This window comes from Molothrus aeneus, chromosome 4 (genome assembly GCF_037042795.1).
Source record: "Molothrus aeneus isolate 106 chromosome 4, BPBGC_Maene_1.0, whole genome shotgun sequence".
NCBI lineage: Eukaryota > Metazoa > Chordata > Aves > Passeriformes > Icteridae > Molothrus > Molothrus aeneus.
In genome coordinates, this window is record NC_089649.1 from 3,818,498 (window position 1) to 3,827,184 (window position 8,687).

General features: G+C 59.3%; 1 long non-coding RNA gene across 1 annotated transcript; it reads right to left on the minus strand.

The window, feature by feature from the left end:
* Positions 1-5,333: 5,333 nt before the first annotated feature.
* LOC136556296 (uncharacterized) lies at positions 5,334-6,919 on the minus strand. The gene is made up of 3 exons (XR_010783622.1): positions 6,786-6,919; positions 6,174-6,285; positions 5,334-5,604 (listed from the first exon to the last, which is right to left on the minus strand). It is a non-coding gene; the product is annotated as an uncharacterized lncRNA (long non-coding RNA).
* Positions 6,920-8,687: the final 1,768 nt, after the last annotated feature.

Below are 8,687 nucleotides of genomic sequence, written 5' to 3' on the forward strand. Positions count from 1 at the left end.
TCAGTTGGCACCCGAGAGCCTCCTCTGTGTCCTGGGCGGGGTGGTGGCTACCAAAGGGGTAAAAGCTGGAGCAGGAGGGTGGGTGGAGAGGAGAGCAGTGGCTCTGTGGGGATTTGCATCTGGAAAGGGCCCTCAGTTTCCTGGCGGGAGTCCTGGAACCAGAGCTGAGAGTCGCTGAGCAGTGAGGATCGTGCAGCTGCAGTGCCGAGAGTGCAGAGGCTGCAGTGGGCGTTGTCTGCTCGCTCTCCTGATGTCCCATCTCTCATGCTGGGCTGGCACCCAGGCACCTGCAGGGCTGCACACCCTCAGGGCAGGGGTGGTTTGTAAATGTTTTAAATGCTGCAGCAGCTCCCTCAGGCTGGATGAATGTGAGGATATCCAGCTCTGCCTTAGGGCTTGGAGCACGGCAAGGGTGCAGGGCTCACGGTCAGTCTTGTTTAAACACTTGTAATAGCAAAATATTTTAAAGCAGAGACTGTGAGGCAATAACAAAGGCGAGTCTGTGGCAAGGATAGGTCCGAGCTGTCTTTATTAAAGATCCACACTGCTGGATGTTGTGTCAGAGCCCTCTGGGGACAGAAGGTGTCCCCAAAGCTTCATGAAGCCCTTGTTTCCTGCTGGCAGGGCAGGGTGTGAGCCCAGCCTCGGGGGCTGTGTGGCTCCTCCTGCCTGGAGCAGGGACAGCCCGCGGGGCTGAGCCCCAGAGGTTCAGTTGCTGGAGCAGGTGGGGATCTCTTTGTGCCTGGGAATTGTCGCTGCTGCGTTCCTGGCCCAGCTGCAGGGTTCCCTCAGAGCCCGTGCCCTGCAGCAGCACTGGGAGCTCCTGGGCTGGGCAGGGAGCAGCTCTGGCCTGGGGCTCTCAGGCCCATCAGTGCCCATGGAAACCCAGCGTTTGTTCTGCTGCCATCAGCCTCTCTGCTGTGCCAGCCTCGCTGCCAGGGCACAGAGCTGTGGGAAGGCTCCATCCCATCTGTGCCAAGCGCTGCCAGCGCTTCCAGCAGCGCTGCTGGGGCACCAAGGGCTGCCTTTGGAGCCTGGCTGGCACAGAGGGTGACACACTCTGCCCTGCAGCGCCCAGCTGCATCCCACAGCTGCACAGTTCAGCCAGCAGGGAGCAGAGTCAGCTCTGGGCCCAAACCAGGTTTTGTCCCCCAGAGAGCCACTGAGCTTCCTGAGGCAGCACACAGATGTGCCCTGGCCTTTGGGGCTGATGGTGAGGGCTGCCAGGGGATTGTGATAAGGCTGAGCTGGAGCTTTCTTAGAAAAGCCATCAGCTGTAAGGAGAATCTCTGGCAAACAGGTGGCTGGGGCACTGGCTGGGAGCAGGTCCTGGCCTTTTCTCTTCTTTGCTTTAACCTGTTCTTAAGAGGAGCCCAAAACTGCAAAATGGAAAGGAAGGGGGCTGTGGGGGTGAAAGTTGCTTTGCATTTTTTGAAGTGTTGCTGTGGATTTTGGTGTGTCAAGTGGCACTACCAAAACAGCATTGGAATAACCAAACTTCAGGACTCTGCGCTTAATTCCTTGAATGTGTTTGTGTGGGTGCAGGAAATGCCAAATCCCAAAGCAATTCCATGTCTGTAACTTCAAGTGCAACATCTTTAAAAGCAAGTGCTCAGTGTGGGCTTTCCATGTGGGTGCAAATGGCCCAAGGCCTTTCTTGTGTCCCAAAAGCAAAAAGCCTTTCCCTGGGAGGTTTTGGAGGGGATTCTCTTTGGGATTTCTTGTGGTGCAGCATCCCGGGTGTCCCTTCCTTTGTGCAAAGTCCAGTGGGAAAGGATGGAATGGCTGCCACGTGGGCTCTGGGATAAAAATGGTTCTGTTCAAATGAGGCAGAGAATGCAAGATGAAAAATGAGCATCCTTTCATTGTCTGAAATAGTCAGGAATAAAAGTGCTGGCAAAGGACACGTTTGTGTTTGAATTGGTGTCACCTCTCATGGGTAAAACCCCATAGTGAGCCAGCAGAGCAGAGCTATGAGAGCTGGGACCCTTGGACTTCCACAGTGGACATAATTTTCTTTTCTCCTCTCTTTCAGGGCAGGAAAAATCATCCAACTCCTCCCATCTTTGCCCGAAGCTTTGGTGTTGGAGCAGCCAAAGGCAAGAGGCTTCAGCAGCAGGGCTCTGCGCTGGAGGGCTCTGGTCCTGCCCACGCTGTGGGGTGAGTCAGAGGGACACAGGGCTCCCCTTTTCCTCTCTGCTGGCATGAGCTGCCATGGCAATGCCATTGCTGCCAGCCCAGCCCCAGCTGTGCCTGCTGGAGAAGGGCAGAGGTGCAGAGGCAGTGCCAGAGTTCCCTGGGGATGCTGGAGCTGTGGTGCTGGCTGTGCCCTAGGGCAGCTTGGGCACTGTCTGTGCAGCCCAGGGCTGCTCTGGGCCTTCCTTCGGGAGCTCTCAGTGCATGCCCAGCTCTGCCAGGGCTGGCAGCCGCTGCAGGGCTGGCTGACAGCCTCTGCTGGGGCTGGGGGCAGGCACGGCCCTGGCACAGGGGCAGGGGCAGGGCTGGCAGCATTTGGGAGCCATGGGAGCAGAGTGAGGGGTGGTGCTGGGCACAGGGGTCAGCCTGTGCTGGTGTCAGCACAGCCCTGCAGGGCCCTGGCATCTGGGAGCAGCTCCAGCTCTCCTGGGGCCCAGGGATGGGCTCTGAGGGACTGGCTTTGCCTGTGCCTTTCCAGGGCAGCAGGAACAAGGGCAATGTGGTGCCAGAGCTGGGGCCCAGCAGGCTGTATTTCCCTCTGGGAAAGCAGAACAGACTCTGGGCTGAGCTGAGTTTCCTGCAAGGGCTCAGAATCCAGGGAAAAGGGAGTTCAGGAATTGCATCTGCTGCTGGGAACATTGCCTTAGGCTTGCTCAGTTTGTGTCTGTGAGCAGTGGGCTCTGGGCTGGAGAGGGGCTGTTGGCAGCAAAAGATGGAGTCAATGCTCTGCAGGGATGTGCAGGGAAGGACTGAGTGGGAGGGAAGGGCAGTGTTTAGAAATGAGATCAGCATTTCTCCCAGAATTGGGGTGCAGCAGTGATGGGGGTGGTTGGCTTTGCTCTGGGCCTTGTTATTCCTTGTGCAATTTGCAAATTCTGCTGCATGAGTTACTGTCCAGTATCTTTCTAACAAAAACTGACAGAAATTGAGGTTTAGGAGTAGAACTGAGGTCCATTCACTGCACAATCTTGCCAAGGCTGGAGGACTGGGATGATGGCTGCTCTCAGCAAAGGTCACTTCTCAATGCTGTGTCAGATTTGCCGCAGTGCTGGGCAGGAAAGGTGAGGGTTTGGATCAGGAATTGTGCAAACAAGGCCTGGGTGTGGTTGATTTGTTTTGTTTTTCAGTGAGCTGGGGCTGGCACAGGGAATGGTGCAGGTGCTGCTCTGGCACCAGAGCTGCTGCCCTTTGGAGCCATGTTAAAGGTGTGACCATAGAACACTTTGGGGGCTGTTTTCAGCACTCTGGGTTTCAGAGCTGCTGTCCCCAGCCCGTTGCCAGCCCTGGGACATCTGCTCTGGTTCCAGGCTGTCCTTGCTGGAGCAGCCTGGTCCCTGCCGTGCCCAAGCCCTGAGACACAGAGGGAGCCCTGTGCCCAGGGGCCTTTGGCACCTTGTCAGGAACGTGGCAGCAGCCCCGGGAGCAGGCTGGGGGTGAGAACTGGGTGTTGGGAACTGAGGAGTGCTCATCTGGGCTGGGGGGAAGGGGCAGGAGTTTCCATGCCCCTGGAGCTTTCCTGCTGGCATGGGGCAGCACAGGGAGCAGAATTCATTGTGCCCCTGCCACGGGCAGCGCTGGCCTGGGTGTCTGTGCTGTGCCACCAGAGCGTGGCACTTTGCTGCTGTCACTGCCACTGCCAGCCCAGCTGGGGGCTGTGCCCTCCTGCCAGCCCCAGCCAGGAGCTCCAGGGGTGCCTCTGTGCCCTGCTGGGAGCGTTTGCTGGGAATGTGCCCCATCCCTGGGAGCGTCCCTTTGTCCCTGGGCTGCCAGCCAGAGCTTTGGGCTGCTCAGGCTCAGGCTGGGATTGCCAAAGGCACCGAGAGGGAGCAGCACAGGGAGGGGGCTCAGAGAGGGGCTGGCAGAGCCCAGCTGGCAGGCTGGGCTGGCTGCTGCAGGTGGGGCTGTGTGCACTGCAGGCAGGGAATGTCCCCTTCCCTCAGCAGCCCTGCAGATCCCAAGGGCTCCCAGAGCAGGATTTTATTCCTTACCTCCCTTTGTGGAGATTCATTCTCCACATTGCCATGAGCAATTCTTGGATTTCTCTAGGAGCAAACCTCCCAGCAGAGCCAGATTGCAGTGGAGGCCAGAGCTGTGTTTGGAGCAGGGAGTGCTGAGAGCTGCGTCTGCCTGTGCTGCCCCAGCCTGAGCACAGGCACAGGGAACAGCCTGGGCAAAGGGATTGGGGCAATGGCTGATGCCCAGGGAGAAGAGCACAAACCCACAGCCATTCAGCCTGACAGTCCCCTCCACCCAGAGCTCAGCACACATCCTCACAGGGAAGCCCAGCAGCTGAAGGGAAAAAAACCCACAGAAGAAAAAGGTGAGTTATTTTGCTGTAAAGTTATTTCAAGTTGTTATTAAAGCCCAACCAACATTTGCTCTTGCTTTTGGTTGGGTGAATAACAAGCAGTGGGCACAGGTGATGCCATTCATGTGGCTGAAAACCTGGTGTGATCTAGAGGGGATCCAAGAACTGTTTGTGTAGGGCAATGGAATGTGAGGGGATGTCAGGGGCAGTGAGGTGGCATTTTGGAGGGAATTGCTGAGGTCATTGAAGGGAGACCAGCAGACAATTTCCCTGGGAAATCCGAGGCCCCTCAGGCCCACAGCCAGGACTCTCCAGGGCTGAGGGGGCAGCACTGGAGACTCCCTGTGTCCTCCTTCCTTGGCAGCAGCCAGCAGGGAAGGGAGAAGAGGATCCCTGTGGGATGAGAGTGCAGAGAGCGAGCAGAGGAGCAGCCTCGGGCTGGAGAAAGGCCAAGGGACCAACACGGTGGCACCAGGGCACCTGTGAGGAACAGAATGGACACTTGGAGGCCACATGGAGGTGAGGAGTGCATGGTTTGGGCAAAATGTCAGTGAATCTCCAGAGAGATAAGGAGGGGATATTTAGGAGGGAAACGCTGAGGTGATGAGTTCACCCAGCCTGGCACAAGGTGTGTTTGCACAGGCTGGGGCCAGAGGTGGAGGTCAACCCAAAGCCAGCCCTGCTCAGCCTCTAAATCCCAGGATAAGTTGTACAGGCTGCCCACTGAGGGATTAAAAATACATGAAAATGAAACCAAGAGCATTAATGAGATTCCTGGGAATCCCATTAACTTGTTGGCAGAGCTCCTGACACAGTTTGGAGCTTTGATGACAAGAATGCATTTCTTTATTTGGATTATTCACTGCGTGGGATATGGGGTTTGTTTGGATTTTAAAGCCCTCATGGTGGCTCTGACACTGCTCAGGAGCTGGTAGAGAAGCAGAGTCAGAGCTCCTGGCAGGCACAGGGTGTTTTCCCCCATAGTGGATTGTGGAGCAATTGTCTGGGACCTGGATTGTCCCTCTGGGTGATGCCACTTGCTGTGGTTTGTATCATTCCATCCATTTAATTCCCAAAACTTCTCAGCCCAGGGGTTGGAGCTGACAAGGCAGGACAAAGATTGTTCTCTGTGTGGTGCCCAGATTTGGGGTTCCCTGTCAGCTGTGCCAGTTCTGATGAGTTATACCCATAGCCCCAAATTCCCTGCTCCATTCCCGCTGCAGTAACCTCCCAGTGCCCCATGGAGTGTGGGCATTCCCATGCAGAGCTGCTGCCTTGGACAGCAGCTGTGTCAGGAGCCAGCAGAGCTTCCAAGGAAGCTCAGCAGCACAGGGACAAGGCCAGGGTTCTATTCCATAGAAGTGGCTGTTGAGAACCCTCAGCCCAATGGTGTCCCTGGGCTCACTGGCCAGAGCTGCCTGGAATGGAGCCCATTTCACCCCCCTGAGCTCCAGGATGGAGAACATCCAGTGGATGGTTTAGAGCAGGGGAAGGCAGTGGCCAGATGTGCTCCCAGCCTGAGCTGAGGCAGCCCCTGTGCCCAGGGGGGACATCTCTCCCTGCAGAAGCTCAGCTCCTTTCAGAGCCTCAGCAGGGGCCTCTACAAATTCTTTTCTCTCAGGAAAGGGATGCACAGCTTTGTCTTCAGCACCCCTCCAGTGGGACCTACCTGGGAAAGCTTTCCATCACTTCTGCACTTCCAGCTGGATCCCTGGAAAACTCCAAACTCCATCCCACTGATTTTCAGGTACCTCTGAGGGCTGCTGCCTGGGATTGAACATCTGTGGGGGAAGATGGCCTTGGCTTTGATGCTGCTGATGGCCGATGGCCTCAGGCTGGGGAGGAGGGAAGGGATTTGGGGTGCTGGGCCACAGCTGGCAGCTGTGTGGGAGCTCTGAGCCAGGAGTTGCTGCATGAGCCCCTCTGCAAAGGGCCCGTGCCTCCATTCCCAGCAATGCCAGCTGCTCCTTGGGGTCCTGCTGGGCTGCTGGTGTGGCTTTGTCCGGGCTGAAGCATTTCCAGGGGCCTGCTCAGAGCAGCCCCTGGCCCAGGAGCCACGGTGCAGGCACAGCTCCTCCCCTGCAGATGCCAAAGACACGAGGTGCTGCTGCCTTTCAGGAGCTCCTGGCCTCCTCCTGCCCTGCGCTCCCAGCCAGCTGGGACACAGCCAGGGAACACCAAGGAGCATGGCTGGCAGCCAGCAGGAGACACCGAGGCCCCTGGGCCAGAAAAACAGCCCTGGCCTCAGCAGCCAGCATCGTTTGGAGCTGGCAGCACTCACCTGCAGGCAACGCCCCCCGGCACTCTCCAGAAGAGCTTTGGCCACGGAGCAAGGTAACCCTCAGGGCTTGTCTTGTTCGCTTCTTCCTGGGGAAACAAAGGGACATTGTGGGAGCACATTTACAGCTGCTGGGGAAATCCTGGCAAGGGCAGAACAATCCAGGGCTATGGGGAAGAGTTTGGTGCTGCCATGTTGAGTGCCAGCCAGTTCTGCCCCACAGCCATTGCAGGGGCTGCTGTGTAAAGCAGCAGTAGCAGAAGGGAAGGAGCTGCATTTGTAGAGGAGTTCTCTTAGTGGCAGCAGTCATTCCCATCCCACACAGGGCCTTTGGAACAGCCCTGGGATTGGCCCAGGTGTTTGGAGCAGGGTGCTGAGAAGGCCAAAATTCTGGGTTTGATGCGCAGCTGGGCCGGTCACTTCTCAGCATTTGACTTGATGATTCTCACGGCTCTAGAAATAAAGAACAAATCGTTTCTACTGGTTTTTTAACCCATGGGGTTTTTCCTAGCGTTTCCCTGGGGCTCCAGTCCCACCCCAGGCACAATGGGAGCGGGAGCAGCAACGCCTCGGCCCCAGCGGCCGTCCCAGAGCGGCTGCTCCTGGCTGGGAAGCTGCAGCCCCCAGCAGGGGCTGCGGGCACGGAGCAGGGGCTGCGGCCGCTGTGGCTCGTAGGGGAGCGCGGCGCTCGTGGCGTTACCGGGCCGGGGGGCTGCGGGGCGGCGCCGTGTCCGCCAGGGGGCGCCCCGCGGGGCGGGCGGCGGCGCTGAGCGAGCGGCGATGCCCATGGGGTCCCGGGGCCGGTACGGGCGGTCTCGGTGTCCTTCCCGCTGCCAGCCGCGATCCAGAGGCTGCTCCGGGGAAGCGTCGTCCTCCTGGCGAGCACGGCCGCAACACAGCACCGGCTCCCTGCTGCCGCAGCCGGAGCGTGCCTGGAGCCCCGGCGGGACCCAGCCCCGCGCTGGCCGCAGCCGGAGCGGCAGCGCCTGTCCCGGAGCGGCTTTTCCCCAGCGCGGCGGTGGTGGTCCCGATCCCAGCCCCAATCCCACCTCGATCCTCCGGCCCCGGCACTCATACCCTGCCCGCCGAGGAAGAAGCGGCTCGGCCCAGCTCCCACGGGAAATACCAGCAGGACTAGGATGCTAATCCCCAGGCCTAGATCCCGATCCCAGTCCCACCCGAGCGCCTTGGATCCCGCGCAGCACCAGTAGCAGGCCCCGACCCGGATCTCCGCACAGCGCTCCGACCGACGCTCCCGCTGCAAGCCGAGATGAGCATCCCCCGCAGAAAACGGGACAGGCGCCGATCGGCCGGGATTTATGGGCGGGCGGGGGGCGGGGGGAAGGTGGGGCCCCGAGGGCGGGGCCGGCACAGGTGCGAGGGGCGGGGCCTGCACAGGTGTGAGGGACCCCAGTGCGGCTGCGCGGGGCGGGGCCTTGGGGGATTTAAGGCGCGGGGAGGGCACGGCGGAGCCATTTGCTCCTGGGCGTTGGGTGAGGGAGGTTGCTGCCGGCCGGGGCCCTATATCTCTTTTTCTCTGCGTTTCTTTTCTCCTGCGTTTCTGTTGTGTTGTATTTCTGTGTACTTCACCTTTCTACCCTCCCTTCCACCCCTCCCCCACCCCCTACACCCTCCCCCCCCCAAACCCCCCCCCTCCCTCTCCCCCCTAGCCCTCCCCTCCCTCCCCCCCTACGGCCGCCCCTCTCTCGTTCTCTACCCTACCTACCCTACCCTGCTTTCCCATCCTCGGCCTTCCCTCCCCAGCCGGACTCCCCCCTGCCCCCTCTCCCTGCTCCCCTTCCCCCCCACCAGTCGCTCCCCACCCGCCCTCAATCCTGCTCCTTCCTCCACCCTTCCTTCCCCCCAGCCCCGTCCCCTGCTGTCCTGCACACCCCGATTTCTCCC